Source organism: Patella vulgata, chromosome 9 (genome assembly GCF_932274485.2).
Source record: "Patella vulgata chromosome 9, xgPatVulg1.2, whole genome shotgun sequence".
Lineage (NCBI taxonomy): Eukaryota > Metazoa > Mollusca > Gastropoda > Patellidae > Patella > Patella vulgata.
Window position 1 is genome coordinate 20,942,744 of NC_065887.2, and position 16,077 is coordinate 20,958,820.

At 36.7% G+C, this 16,077-nt stretch overlaps 1 protein-coding gene across 1 annotated transcript in view; it reads left to right on the forward strand.

Annotated features, from left to right (window-relative positions):
• The window catches only part of LOC126831749 (5-hydroxytryptamine receptor), a 135,343-nt gene that overhangs the window by 101,238 nt on the left and 18,028 nt on the right, over window positions 1-16,077 (forward strand). The gene's annotated exons all lie outside the window — the stretch shown is intronic.

Here is a 16,077-nt window from a genome sequence, read left to right on the forward strand (position 1 = left end):
TGGTGCGAATGTTTTTTTAGTGATGAATTATGGTGATATAACACCTCATAAGTGATACAAGCAAGGGCAAAAAAGCGTTTTGCAACTGCTTTAGGGCAATGGTTTACAATAAATTAACATACACAGACATATTTATAGGTATTAAGGAAATTATTTTATTTATGGGATGTGCTGAGTGATGCATGAAGAGCAGCATATCCCCATTCTTGTCGGAAAATCTGATTATTTTGATTTATTTTCATAGTTCACTTACTATTGTTTAGATTTAGTCTTGTTTGATCGACTTTTAACTTGTCTTTGATTACCCTTTAAGTTTAATTGAAATGGGGTTTAACTTCCTACTTTTCTGCGCTACGGCCTAGCCCTCTTTCGAATTCCAACTGTTAATGGTTCTTTTACGTGCACGCCGTTGTGTACACGGGATCTCGATTTCTCACCCAACCTGACCCCCCCCCCCCATCCTGCACTAATGCAAAAGGGGAAACGACGCTAGAAGATCGCGAGGAACTTTCTCGGCCAACGCCGTGATCGAACCCGGAACTGTGCCAATAAGGTACAGTGTTACTATTTGGCAGTAGTTATTGGGGCTGTTTGATCCTACAGCCCTTTAAGAACATGTAAGTTATTCGAAACACAATTGATTGCCAAGTCTGGAAAGTTATTTTAGTTTTATTCACAAAATAACACAATTATTTATCTTCCATTCATATGTTTTTGGGTGCCGTGGGGATTTCGAAACAATGTCCTGTCATGGTAATCCAACAACGTGTTAAAAAGAATGGTTAATAGTTGAAACAAAACCTTGCGGCTTTATATAGAAAGTAGTAAATCAAATCACCGTAATGATATTTAGAACAGTGCCGTATACACAAGAGGATGTGTAATCACATGAAATTATATATATTTTATTTTTAACATCTCGACTCGAAAATAATTTAAGCATCCCACACTACTCCAGCTCGTGGCTGATTGATTATACCTTTTATAAAATGCGTATTTTGACCTATGAACTAATCTATTATTGGAAAAAGAAGTTCTACTAAAATAATTTCCAAAACAATAAATTAACATACATTGACATATTTATAGGTATTAAGGAAATTATTTGATTTCTGGGATGTTCAGGTAGAGAATAATAATAGTGCTGAATGATGCATGGAGAGCAGCATATCCCCCATCTTCAATAGAAGTCTTGATCTCGCCTTAACTACGTACATCTTATCAAGCCCTTCACGTAATATCCCGCATATTTTAGCACTAATTTCGATTGGGTATAAGCCCAGCTTGTGATCCGATCAATGGCAAGGTTGCTGGAAATCATGGTTGATCAACAAAGGCTGTAAATTTGTCTATTTCTTTTTCTATGGAGGCCGCCATATTTGTTTACAGTGTGTTATGTGCCACGACCTCTGATTGGACAATGCTGATTAGTCACGTGTAAACACAACGAGCGCAAAAATTCGGGAATTGTTTAGTATTGAAGCAATTGCTAGATGTTGTAAAACTCGAGGTCGTTGCGTCGAGAATGTACATCCCCATTCTTACCGGAAAATCTGATTATTTTGATTTATTTTCATAGTTCACTTACTATGTTTAGATTTAGTCTCGTTTGATTGACTTTTAACTTGTCTTTGATTACCCTTTAAGTTTTATTGAAATGGAATGGGGTTTAACTTCCTACTTTTCTGCGCTACGGCCTATCCTTATGTCGAATCCCAACTGTTGATGGTTAGTATTAACATCTCAAATTTGAATAGGGCCATTTTAAGGCTTTTGACATAAGGGATACTCGATTGAACGTTCTGAAATTGAATTATAGTCTCCATTGAAAAAAAATGTTGACAACCGCATAAAATGGGAGATTTGGGCTAAAAGGCATGCGCCGACTGAATAAGAAAATATCTCAATCAACAATGACAGATGAAGCATATTGGTTGTTTTAATTACGTCATGATTATACTCACACCACCGCTGTTGTCGGGACTGACAGAACTATGACAGAACTGAATTCTGCGTCACTCAATTGCAATACTGTCAATTCGGTACGTTCCTGACTGACAAATGAGTTTAAAGCTGAACTCCGATTACAAAACTACAGAAATAATTAAATAAATAAAAATACCGCCCCACATAAACGCCATACTTGTTTTCAATTTTTAGAACAAGCATGGCGATTGTCCGGCGTACGAAAACAGAGGCAGGCCACGCCCACACCCATTGTATACCTTGTCAACCACGCTGTCCACATCCGGCTACCAATTACCTCCCGACTGATCGAGGTTTTTTTCACCATCAGTTTACTGAATATATTATTGCTACACAATTATTATGTCTGATTAGGTATAAACCAATGTGTACTTTTCCTCTAAAAATATGGTAAAAACTGCCGCACCCGAAACATTAACAATTCTACCAACACCCATTTTTTATTTCTTGAAACGTTTTGTACAACAGCGTAGAAACACCAACTAATTTCTAGTATGATAAAGTCTAGTAGTATCGTTCCAAAATATATCCAAAGCAGCAATAAAACTGTTGTTCTCTCCATCAAAGAAGTATGTTTTCATTTTATAATATTCACCATCGTGTGAAGTAGTTATGTCCCTTGATGTTATGTCAACAACATAAAATTGGTTGGTGTTCGTAGATTTGTTATTGTTTAGGGTAAGGCAGTTTTCTTTCATTTTTAGAGCAAAGGTACACTGTGGTTTACTTATTTCGTCTAATTAGTAAACAATATGTACCTAAACAGGCATAATAATTGTGTAGCAATAATATTTTCAATAAACTGATAATGAAACCACATCAGCCGGGAGGTAATTGGTAGTTGAAATATTGTCAGCCGGATGTGGACAGTGTGGTTGAAAAGGTGTATACTGAATGTGGGCGTGGCCTGCCTCTGTTTTCGTACGCCGTACAATCGCCATGCTTGTTCGAAAAATTGACAGCCAGTATGGCGATTATGTACGGCGGTAATTTTTTTTTATTTAATTATTTCTGTAGTTTTGTAATCGGAGTTCAGCTTTAACTCTGAAAGCGAACGTAGGAAATAACTGACTACTTTGGGCCGTTTTATTGTCTTAAAAGATTAGTCATTTTCCAGGGAAATAACTCCACTTAACGAAAATTGTCTTTATTGCAACACTTTCGTTTCAGCGTAAAATCAGTTTACATTTTTGACGAAATAGCTTCTAAACCCCAAAAATAAAGGAAAACACATCAACAAGGTACTGAAATTCCATTTTTGACAACATGGCGAACACAAACCACAAATGCAAATTTCAAGACGATTCGGTGATAGCGACATATGGGTGTTCCGACAAAGTACAACCAAGCTGACCTTTAAAATGATATTGGAATAGTATACATTCCATTATCCTAAAGTGGAAAATTCAGAGAGGGCTCACAATAATGGACATAATTACAAGACTCAGTTCATGTTGTTAACTTTATGTCGGCATAGGAGCTGAACTCCATGCCAAATCCCGACATGTTGGGAAAAAATAAATGGCAATTGCCTATATAACAATTAAGAAAATCGACAACTACGTCAGTAACAATAAAAACAAACGAGTACATGGTTCAGAAACATGAATAAGCCATTCTTATTCTGACTGGACTTTTTTTATCGGAAAATAAAAGATGTCTCTTTTTAATTTGCATTCAAAACAGACAAACCCACAGACGCCATAAAATAATTTTGTTTGTGTGGATTACCTTTGAGATCCACCGGCTTTATAAGTATGTATAGAAATGGTTCTTTATAATTTCATTTATAGAATTCATTTAACGTATTTCGGTCTGGCAATCGAAGTGGTCGCCTTTTTTATGGTAGATACTTCCCGGACTTTCACAGACACATTTAATTTTCATAGGGAGTTCTTTGAAGTGGAAAACGAAGCTTGAGAGTGATTCCGCCTTATTATGAAAGAGACCATAACGACAATTTCTCTATAGTTATAATCTTTGGTTTTTGAGGCTAGATGTTATTAGTAAGCTCGCTGGTTTTAACTGGCTAAATCATAATGACATCACATTTACCAACATTTAATCGCATCAGTGGTTCCACGTAGAATCGAGTCGGTGTAAATCTGATTTGTAGAAATTCTTTCCTCGGTGGCTAGCGATGTAATAGCTGTTACTATTTTAGTCTTATGTGTAAGAGAGACGAATAATGTTCCGTGATCGACGTAACTCGAGGATGACCTATTCCATACTCGTACGGATTAAGACATATAATTTACCAGCAATCGCTACATTACATCCAACTATATGACGCCATTAAACTATACCTTTTTATACGCCCACATGTTCATGTGGACGTACTATGCGTCCGTCCACAATTTGTTTGTGGACACTCTATAGGTCACAATTTTTATCCGATTTTGACAAAGCTTGAAATATAGGTCTATCTCCCAAAGATCTCGGCTCCGTCCGATATCGTCATGTATCGGACCATACCTTCATAGATTATGGCCCCTGATTGTACGATAAATCACGTTATTAGCTTGTGGACACTTAAGAGTTCACCGATTTTGATGAAACTTGACATACATGTTTATAACCCACAGGTCTTGGTTCCTTTCGATATTCGCGCTTATCGGATTGTAACTTCCGGAATTATGTCCCCTGATTGTACGAAACATTTTGATGAAACTTCAAATATATCTTTATATCTCAAAGATCTCAGTCCCTTTCGATATTTGCGCATTTCAGAACATAACTTTCTGGATTATGGCCCTTGATTGTACGAAAAAACGCTTTAGTTTTTAGCCTGTTCCCTATCTATCTGGGGGGGTTGGATGGCTGAATGGTTAGCGTGCGCGCGCTGTATCATAAAGTCTGTCATTGAGTCGACTGGCGTGGTTTCGAATCCCCGGTTGTGCGTGGCAAGGAGTAGGGTCGCCTGTCCAACCTCGTGGGTTTTCTCCGGGTCCTCCGGTTTCCTCCCACTGCTAAAGACCCCTACGCGCAAGCGAAATATTGAAATAAAATTAAACCATATGTTAGTCCCGAAATGACCTAGTTTGTGTCGAGTGGACGTTAAACCCCATTTCTCTTTCTCTCTCTATCTATCTCTTGCAAAATGTGGGCGTATTAGATCAAGATAACATTCCATTCCTAAATTTGGAATATGGACTGAGCGCAGCTATGAACCCGTGATCTTCGGTATGCGCAGGCGGGGGTTTCATAATGGCGGATCAAGCGAATCTTGTTTGTGTTTTTGGATCAATAAATTCTACATAAAAATAGTGTTGGAATATTTTAATTTGTGTCGGACGTAGCAAGAAATGATTGACTTTGGCGAACATAGTAGAATCACTGTGAAAAATAGACGGTAAGGATTCCAAAATAGCCTTAGAACGCAGGTGGTGGAAAAGCCTTATTTTCATATTATAGTGTATCGGATCAGGCAGTAACGGATAGAGGACAGAGTCAGATTAGAATCCGTTACTAAAGTAACAAACATCCACCCAGTCCTACGATTAAGAGATCCGCGCTACAAACTGTACATTATGTCCCCATCTTTGGAAGAATGCGGGGTACTATTTAAATAGTTTCGTCCGTCTGTCTGTCGCCAAACTTTTTGAGTTAAAATGTTAAAACTTGTAAGTATTCATTAGATGGATTCCTTGGGTGATTCCGGTGATGATAATGTTGTGTTGAGGCTGAGCAGGGCTAACCAATTTCATTGGCAGAGACTTTGGGAGAGTAATTAAACTTTTTGAAGAGTTTCGTTACACCAATAATTCCTTCGGAGACCAAAAGTTATTATATGGGACTGTAAGAGGATACCTGACAATTCAATAAAGTAATTGAATGTCATTAGATAATAGAACACGAGAAAAATAGAAATAGTCCGTACATTCCCTTGTTTATATTCATTCTGTACCTATTAAAAACATGGTAATGCACGGACTTTTTCTGTTTTTCTTTCGTGTTCACTTCTATAGTGACAGTCAATTCTTTTTATGAATTGTCAGATATCCTCTCACAGTCTCACACAACAACTTTTGGTCTTCGAATGAATTATTAGTGAGCAGAAATTCGCCCGTATATCCGTTATCATTCGTCACATCAGTCAGTTATATAGAGAGGCGTCTCGTGTTTTCCTTTGGCGTTCGTCACTTCCGATTCAGAAAAACTGTATTACTCAGCTATCGTAGCAATGATCTCTGACATAAAATTATATTTGGAATGTGTTTAACCAGCTCTATCGCATATGTGATAATGACTGGCACCAATATTGTCCTTTAAAATTAGATGCAATACCTGGTTGATGTCCATACTGCGCTCCTAGTTTGGTAGAGTCCTAAATTCCTTGTATTATCAACTATTTATAAATTTAATTTTGCAAAAGTTAATAAACTGTAGGTTATAGTTTTACATTTCGCAAAAGGACATTAACGAACAAGAGTAATTTATTTTGTATTAAAGGATAGTACTCTATTGTTCAGGAATGCAACCAGAAATGTCGCGCACTGAGTGGGCTACTTATGTGTCTAGTGTTTCGTATTAACCTTTTTAATACAATTAGAAATAATTGTTAATTAATTCATATGTATTCATATATTTTATTATGTACATTAACCAAACATTTACACTGATTAAATTAGTTCGGTGTATAACGTCAAATACCAAATAAATTAGGGGTTTTGCATAATTTAAGTATAATGTCATGGAATTGGTCTGTGTTTACATAGGAGAGTGTAGTATTATTATTCATTATTATCAACGACAATGACCGTTTAGTATGTCATTTATGTCTCTCGCGGGTACAGACACTTTGAATCTTTCATTCACATTATTAAAAATATAATGTGTTTTTTATTCCATCTCCAACCGTCTGGAATATTATCAGATATCTTGATTTTTAATGTGTTGAAATATTAAAATTAATATGACGAAAACAATTATATTGTTTAATTTCGAATAAATTTTAAAATGATTTCAGAGTAATTATAGTTTATAGTTCATTTTCTCTTCAGAGGAATGATCCTTGATGGCAAATCCCCTAGCTAAATTTGAAAGTTATCATCTGCATTGATATATTTTTTCTATATGAATGCGATTTACTTGTATGTTCTATACTCTTCAAAGAAGAGTAGGGGATATTGAAATGCAAATACCTGTGCAGGTTGTGATATGATAAATAGTCATGGACACTTGACATGCTTTGAGAGTATGTTCACAGATGAAGAACTTATCGCCCCAACAGAACCACTGAGCTGCATGTGCGACACGCAATAGCGCCATACACGTGGGAGGGGTTCATTGTCAAATTTGACACTTCAAGGAAGGGTTAATGAAAACTGCTGCTTGCTGGTTTATCCTATCCATGTTTGCTTTCCTATCGGTTCTTGCATAAGATTTACTGTTTAATTTATCTTTGCTTTAGTGTGTTACATTTAATTTGATCGGGAGACGTATTCGTCGATGTCAACGTCAACCGACAACACTGCAAGAATTGGTCGTGGCACTGCAAGAGGAGTGGGTCAGATTGCCCCAAACCGTGATTGGACAGCTGATTAGGAGCATGCCATCACGAATTGCTGAATGTCTGAGGATTGGTGGAACAATTATTCATTATGAAGACAAAAATCAAAATCGTTCATTTTCACTTTTCACAGTGTATCTCTTTGCGAGTGAAATGGGGCCGTCAAATAAGCCACCCATATGAACTGTTTATGTCCATGTGTAGGCAATTGGCCTGTTATTAACATACACTGGTTACCTGTAATAAAAACAGCAATTCATTTCCGCAGTTTTGTATTGTTTCTGAATATCCCCTACTTTTATTTGAAGCGTATATTATATCTTTGGAAGAAACTTTAATTATTACACACAGGTCTTTGTGCCGTTTGGAGTTACCGGCCCACAGTTGAAGAGATTAGGCATTCTTACTGTTATTTTTACAAGAATGCTATTGATAAAATTGTCATTTCGATTTAACACTTTTGTCTCTGACGACAAAGTTGCTAGTGGGTTTGTCTTACGTTGTGTGGTATCCTGTCTTTATAATATGTTTTTTTATATAATATGTATCTGATCAACGTTGAAATAAAGCATATCAAGTGCAATAATGTTAATGCAAATACAGTATTAAATAACTATTGTTTTACAAGGCTATTGATAGCACAGTACTTTATCGTTATAACAATATTATTATCCTGTGTGTTTACCTTATAATTACTATGAATTCTGAATCAACTTCTATAAATCTGCATGTGCTATCAATAACTTTCCATATCCCCAAGCCTTTCATTATCTTCTAAGGTATTAACACACACCTTTGTCTTGTGTCATTCTGCGGACACCATGTATCCCGAGGAGGTGACGAACACATTAGTTTAATAATCGATTCTCATATCTTAATGCCGTCGAGTCTGAATGAGTCGTGCCACAGTTGCTATATCCTCTATTTACTGAAAGAGCCGCCAAGTACTAGATATAGAAACTCGACGTGAAAAATGCTGATATGGCTTTAAGCGTACAAGAAAATCGTAATGCTTGTCGGAAACCATAAACGTGGGATTGTTCAGCTCAGCAGCAATGATTGGTGGTGACCCAAGGGGACAGTTGTTCATTTCGAAATGATATAAAACTGTAGAGGATTGTACAGTGGATTTCAATCGCTTTGCCAGTCCATTTCTCAAGAATATTGCCTGTTGGAACTGTAAATGCTTCCTTATTAGACTTGTAACCGTTTTGTCATTCCACCCCTTAAGAGATACTGCCATTGATTTTCAACTTTTTACACAATAAAGGGTCTTTATTGAAGCAATTTTCGCTTAGATTCTCTCCCCGAGTACCATTTTGTTGGCCATTTTTCATTCTGTGAGAGGTCTCGGACCGAATATAGTCAATTAGATTGAATTGTACACAAAACTTGAGAAAGCCACACAGATTCAATTTGATTAGCCTTTATAAAATAAATACTACTTAAATTCGGAAAGACTCTCTTCGCAACTTTTATAAAGTAAACATTTAGAGGCTTGGTTGGAAGATTCGTCTAATTGACAAAATAAAAGTGGCCCTCTGACAAAATAAGTGACCATTTTATCTTTTCCAAGAAGGTTCTGATGTTTGTGAAAGCAATTTAAAAGGAAAACGACGCCTGATAAGAAACTGTGTCAATTTTGAGTTTCCCTAAAGAAAAATTAATGTGGTTATGTGAAATTGTTTTTGAAGATTTGTTAAAACAGAAAATTGTGGCAAAGTTAAATATTCGGGTTCGGTTTGTCACCAGATCGATGAGGCTATGACGTTTTGGCTCATTTCATGCGCTTATTTTATGTACAGAACCACATTCGTCCACTTTAATTTAACCGTCCTTTTTTAAGAAGATAGCTGAAGTTAAAACCAGGAATTAAACGTAAAAAAGGCCTCATGTGAAAGGGAAATAGTTCCATAGTTTTGATAAAGAAGGAAACAATGGTAATAAAACTGTTGTCGATTTATTATCAAGAGTAAAGACTTTCTTTTCGCAGTTTTCATGTCGTAAATTGAATATTTCGAATGAGTAATAATGCTTTTTGCTTCCAGTTAGTTCTAGGAATTATTTGTTGGACATGTCTCGGAAATTGTGAAGGAAATAGATTTAATGTAAACGGCTTTTGATGATTATAATCTCATAAATAAAATGTATTTATTTCATTTCTCTTCTCTTATCAAGTATCTGTAAAGGATTTTAAAGACGAGTACTGTGAAGGTCCATTTATTATTAAATATAAGAATGATATAAAATCAATTCATCTCCATTACTTGTCATTTATTTAGGCCAATGCTGATACCGCTCGGTTCATGACCGAACAGTGATGGTCCTTATGGCGCATTCTCTCCCATTTTAATAACTTTTGCATTTTCATGTCTATAATTAACAGCGATTGCTTTAAAATGAATATATTTTTATTTGAAATGAAATGGGGTTTACAGTCATAATTTGCCGAGTTCTTTAATGTGCAGCCAACGTTTACATGAGACCTCGATTTTCCATCATTATTTGCAACGTAATTGTTGTTCCTTTCGATTAACACACGACCATCGCCACGAGAGAAGTGTTTACCTACATGCATTTTGATATTTTCGACACAATGACACATTTATGTTTTATACTGAGATCGTTTATTTGGTTGTCTTTTATATTAACCACAAGTCAAAATTATAGTTATTATTTTAGGGAAAAGTGAAATGAAATGGTCAGGGGCGTACATAACGATTTTGTTTGGGGGGGGGGTGTTTAGCCAAAATGCGACCGACTGATGCCCATACCCCTAGTTCGAGTGACGCAGTCAGGAGCCGAGCACCACAGGTGCGAGTTTTGTAGGGGCCATGTGCAGTAGCGGATCTAGATAGGAGGGGGAGGGGGTCCAAATCTAGGGCGCCACCCCAGCCACAATCCCTCCCCACAATGAATGTCAACAAAATACTGGCTATAACATTAAGCGTCCCGGTAGAACATAGATGGTATTGTATAATTATATAGTTGTTTGCCGATCGTTGTCTCGCTGGAAAGCAGTTTTATTTAAGTTGACATAAAGTTTATGTCATATATGATTGTGCCTATAACACTGAGCAACCTGAGAAAATTTTGAAAAATTGAGTCAATATCTTGGCATTTGAGGTCATTGCTGGGAGAAATTCTTGTGGACGAGAGGACCAGAAATGTGAGTCAATTAGACAAAATCTCGAGATCCGCCCCTGTCAATTCCGCCTGTTTTGCAATTCTACAGTCTTTTGACCCACGACTCACACACTAGTGGTACTACTAACTGGGCGATTCACTGTAACTGTGAATATGATAGTGATGAGATAGTATAAGACAGAGAAGGGGTTGAAGAATGATGGCATAATGGAATTGAGCGCCGATATGTAACTGAGCTTTTCATTTTTGAGGACTGCGTCTGAGGGCACTTTACCTCAATGGGGCGATACTTGGTCTCTGAAATGCCCTGGACTTTTGGGGAGAGATTTTGCAGAATTCTGATGGTCAGAAAATACCCCATTAATTTATTTAGTCTTGGACCGACTGCGGTGAGCACTTTTTTTGAGACCGACTATTGTTTTTGCCATGGGGTGAAAAACATTTTTTTCAAACATGACAAGTCGACAAGGTTATTTTATACTAAAGTTTTGCGTGAGTAGAGTGACGTGTGCAGTGAGCACTTATTTTGATACCGACTGCTCATATCTTACGACCGACTGCACTGATCTTGCGACCGACTAGTATTTGGGATCTATTCTGGCATTATTTATTTACCTCATTAATTCATTAAGACGGCGACGCATAATTTTTAGACCGACTGCAGTGACTGCACTTATTTTGAGGCTGACTATTTTTCTCCGTGGGTGATATTTTGTTCTTGGACCTACATACTCACAACAGAATAAGAGTGAAACACAACATTTTTTCAAACATGATAAGTTGACAAGGTTATTTTATACTGAAGTTTTGCGTGAGTAGCGTGACGTGTGCAGTGAGCACTTATTTTGATACCGGCTGCTCTTATTTTGCGACCGACTATTCCCCCCCCCCCACATTTACACCCCTGGAAATGGTATTGAAGGTCCTTCTGTTCTGCTCCGACTGGGCTAATGAAGACCGGCATACGCCATACAGTGTGCTATGAGGTAAATTTTGCCCGGGTAGCGGCACTATGGCCTACTCTTATATATCTAATTCCAACTGCCAAGGGTTATGTGCATGCCAATGTATACTCGGACTTCGGTTTTTCGTCCCATCCGAACGACTAGACAGCTGTCCTTGTCAGACTCTACGTCCAGCACCACTGACAAGGGGAAACCACGTAAGAGTTGAACACGGCACATAGACATTCTTGCAAAATATATTTATCACATTCTGCAAGTTGAATTGGGTTTGAATACTTTTTTATTCGCGAAGAGAAATTTTTCTTTTCTCGTTAAAAACGTATTAAATCTACATTATCCACGACATGCCGAATGAAAATAAACCACAGAGTAAGGCTCTCTTTGTATTATCAGATTTAGACTAATTAGCACTTAAATCTTATCAAAATATCAAAGCTCGGTGACGTGTTGTATCTGGTAGAACATCTGAACGCATTTTATTGACCTTCAGCTCTAATCATTACTAAATAGAAACAGTCGATAGTGAAGGAATTTATGTCCTTAAAGGGGAAGACCAACGATTTTCAACAAGGTTTCCATAAACCTTAAATATATATTGATAAATAATCCCCTCTGTAGCACAAGCAAAAAAGTTTTTGTAAGTGAGAAATTAATTTTTATTAAAACGGGAAGTGACATAGTTGGTTCAACACGCTGACTGGGCTCTATAGTAAGCATACAGAGTTGGCATAAGATTACTACTGTATTGTGTTCACGCATCGCCCTTTGGTCGAAATTCTGATCAAATGGGCTGTTTATTAGGATATCATAAACACGAATTTATGTTTTATTAACGTTTAGTACACAAAGCCGTCGTGTAAATTCACTCATACTGAACAGTAGGCTGTGTCTCAATTCACGCCACATGGCTAATTGTTTATATCACGTGGTTTGATTGACAGCTTGCAAGTGACATGTGTTTCGTCTGCTTCGATGGGTTTTTTTTGTGCTTGCTGACAGCGTTTTTCAACATAAACAGATCAAAATTATGGGCATGTGAGACATATAATATATAGTGCATTTTGGCACTATAATGTCGACGTGAACGGCTTTTCCTTTTTTCTTCCATTTCCGCTTGAGAATGGCTGGGCTCGAATGTTTTTACGGCATTACTGTAGACCACCCATAGACGATTTATATTCCAATACGATGGTGTCTGACGTTGAAATACTTTGGAATTTTATATATTTATTTGAATATATATGTGTCACAAGTCCGTTGAAATAAAGAAAAACACTGTCAGCAGATTCAGAACGCACATAAAAATTCAAGCAGACGAAATATCTCTCACTTGCAAGCTGTCAATCAAACCACGTGAATTGAGGCACAGCGTACAGTTTAGTATGAGTGAATTTACGCGACGGCTTTGTGTACTAAACGTTAAAAATACATAAATTCGTGTTTATGATATCCTAATAAACAACTGATTTGATCAGATTTTTGGCCAAAGGACGACACGTGAACACAATACAGCAGTAAACTTGTGTCAAATCTGTATGCTTGCTATGGAGCCCAGTCAGCGTGTTGAACCAATTATGTCACTTCCGGTTTTAATAAAAATTAATTTCTCGCTTACAAAAACTTTTTTGTTTGTGTTACAGAGGGGATTATTTATCAATATATATTTAAGATTTATGGAAACCTTGTTGAAAATCGTTGGTCTTCCCCTTTAATGCAGGCCTCCTATGTATTATGTTATCAATTCTGTTCATTCACTAGGTGTACAACCGAGTTTGGGTGTGTATTTTTAGTATGTCACAGCTACCTTCGGGGGTTTCATCTAACGACTTGCGTAATCTTAGATTATGTTTTCCTTTCAAACTTACGCTGGTGTCCTTCACGTAAGTTCTGCTTGCAAGCCGAATAATTAGATACAGAATTGCCATTATTCATAGTTCCCATCTTATTTGGCTGTGTTAAGTAGACCTTGAATTAACTCACAATCCATGTGATTACTTTCGTGATTTTACTGTTGTGTGTATCTTTAATACTTAAAATAACCGATCAGCAAATCGGGCAATGACAACCACATTTTCTATGAGAGACCTGTGTCGCTGCAGACAAAATCTTATCTGAATTTTGTTTCGTTTAAAGTCGACTAAGTAAGTCTAAGAGGGCCTTTAATCGCGGAAATTTGGAGTTAATTTGATTTCCTAGGAGAGTTCATGACAACCTGTATTAGACAAGAACATCAATACTTAATAACACGAATGATAAATATTTTATTTGGTAGAAAGGAGATCAAAAGGATATATTATATACAAGACCTATATGAAAATCTACCAATGGATTAGCAGCTTATAATAGTGTGTTCTCTTGTGGTTTGGGGGGGGGGGGGGTATAATGAAAGGCACTAGCTACATTTTGTTATGTATGTTAAAATGATAAATCGGTATGGGTCTGTTGACAATACCTAGATTATTAAAACTGGTGTACGGTATTAGTATAGATTCACATTTTGTGCATGGGCAAGGAAAATGAAATGGGGTTTAACGTTTTACATCATGGTTAATCATGAAGGTTAACGCCATACAATGTGCTATAAGGGAAATTGTGTCCGGACAGCGGAACTACGGCCGAGGCCTTCTCTTATCTTCAATTCAACCTGTCAAACGTTCTTTTGCGTGCACACCTGCAATGTGTATATGGGACCTCGGCTTTTCGTCACATCCGAACGACTATAAGTTGGTCCTTATCAGGCCCTCCGCCCTGCACCACTGACGAGAGGGAAAGACACCAGAGAATCATGGGCAAAGGATACATTACGTCAGCTATTAGTCATGTCCCCGAAATCAAATAGATGAACACAAAATAACAGGTAAATTCGTTAGAGTTTCCAATTTAAGCCTAGTCTCACACAAAACATGACAACGGTTTACAATAATATAAAGACAAATACATTAACCCAACAGGCGTAGCCACCTTCTTTCACCTCTATTCTGACATATTCTAAATATATACCATACAAATTGAATCGATCAGGGTAAATCTGTGGAACATTTTATGTGATATCCCTAGACTGTAAAATCTCCAGGGAGTTGATATAAATGAATACAAAGTTACCAGTTTTCAGGAAATGTTCATTTTACGATCGCGAAAATCATAAACACGCTGTTACAAGTATACGGCGTTGTGTAAATCAAACATGTCTTGATTTATTGATGTTATGTGATGGTGGGACCACGAGTTGTTTCGTTTGATTAGAAATCCAACTTGTGGAGTCATCAGGGTCAGCAAAAATCCCCATACACCAGAGACATGAATATAGAATTGGATATTTAATATGGATAAGAGGGTAATTGAGTCAATTTATGTCAGAACTGATGTCCAGAAGCTGATCTTATGTTTACCGAATGGGTTTTTTTTCGATGCAGACTTATTTGTTGGCACCCACGTTGGATTTGTGAAGTGTATATGTATTTGATGAATAGAGCACAATTTGGAAGTGAAATTGGAACTATAGTGTAATAATTAGTTGGTGACGATCACCAAGTTTTGAAAGAACTACAGGAAAATCTGTTTTCTTTCTCCAGCGTGTTTTAATAATTCCATGCAGAACATGTCATAACATGGTGTAAATTATAAATATAACACATAGTAAATCGTTATTGCTGGAAATGCGGTCTGTCTTTGAAAAAGAATTGCACGAATTCTAATATCCTGTTTTTGTTTACTAACTGAAATCATGTTGTTTGTTTGCATGAATAAATCATGTTGTTTGTGTGCATGAATAAATCATGAAAAAATATCCTTGTTGTGTGGGTACGCAACAGCTACTTTATATTAAAGATACATCATGGGAGATTCGATAAGGAGTTGGAAGTTCTCACTGTAATAATTAAAAACTAAAAAATGTAAAGGCAATTTGCTGAAAATTTCATTCAAATTGATCCACTATAACCGAGAACTAAGCAATTGAAATTTTCAGACTAGCCTCGATCATCATTACTAAAGTCAGTACGATAAACAGCATAGTCTTGATTATCCAGGCCCAAAGAAAGACCTGCAATGGACAGATTTAGCTCTTGCATAATGTATGTTTAAGTTACGTTTGGGCTTATGTATAGTTGTGAAAGTTTTGTTACCGTTAGCGGTTCCACACTAAATGTTGAGTGTTATTCACAGAATGGCGACATCTCTTCGATATCATAATGTACCAAGAAATACTATTTAAGGAGATATGTGCTAACATTGTTATCAACATATTAATGCATAATCCCGCATGTGTTTGGACAATTAGAAGTTTTTTTGATGCCATTTGTACTTTTGACATGTCGTGAAAAACCCAATAGATATAATTGGATGTCTGTCTTAAGGATTTTAGTTGCTAATAGTGGAAATCATTATTGGTGTTTTTAACATAAAAGTGTGATGTAATCGAGGGTTTCTGTCTGTACTAATGACGAAATACCAGTTTTAATCAATGGG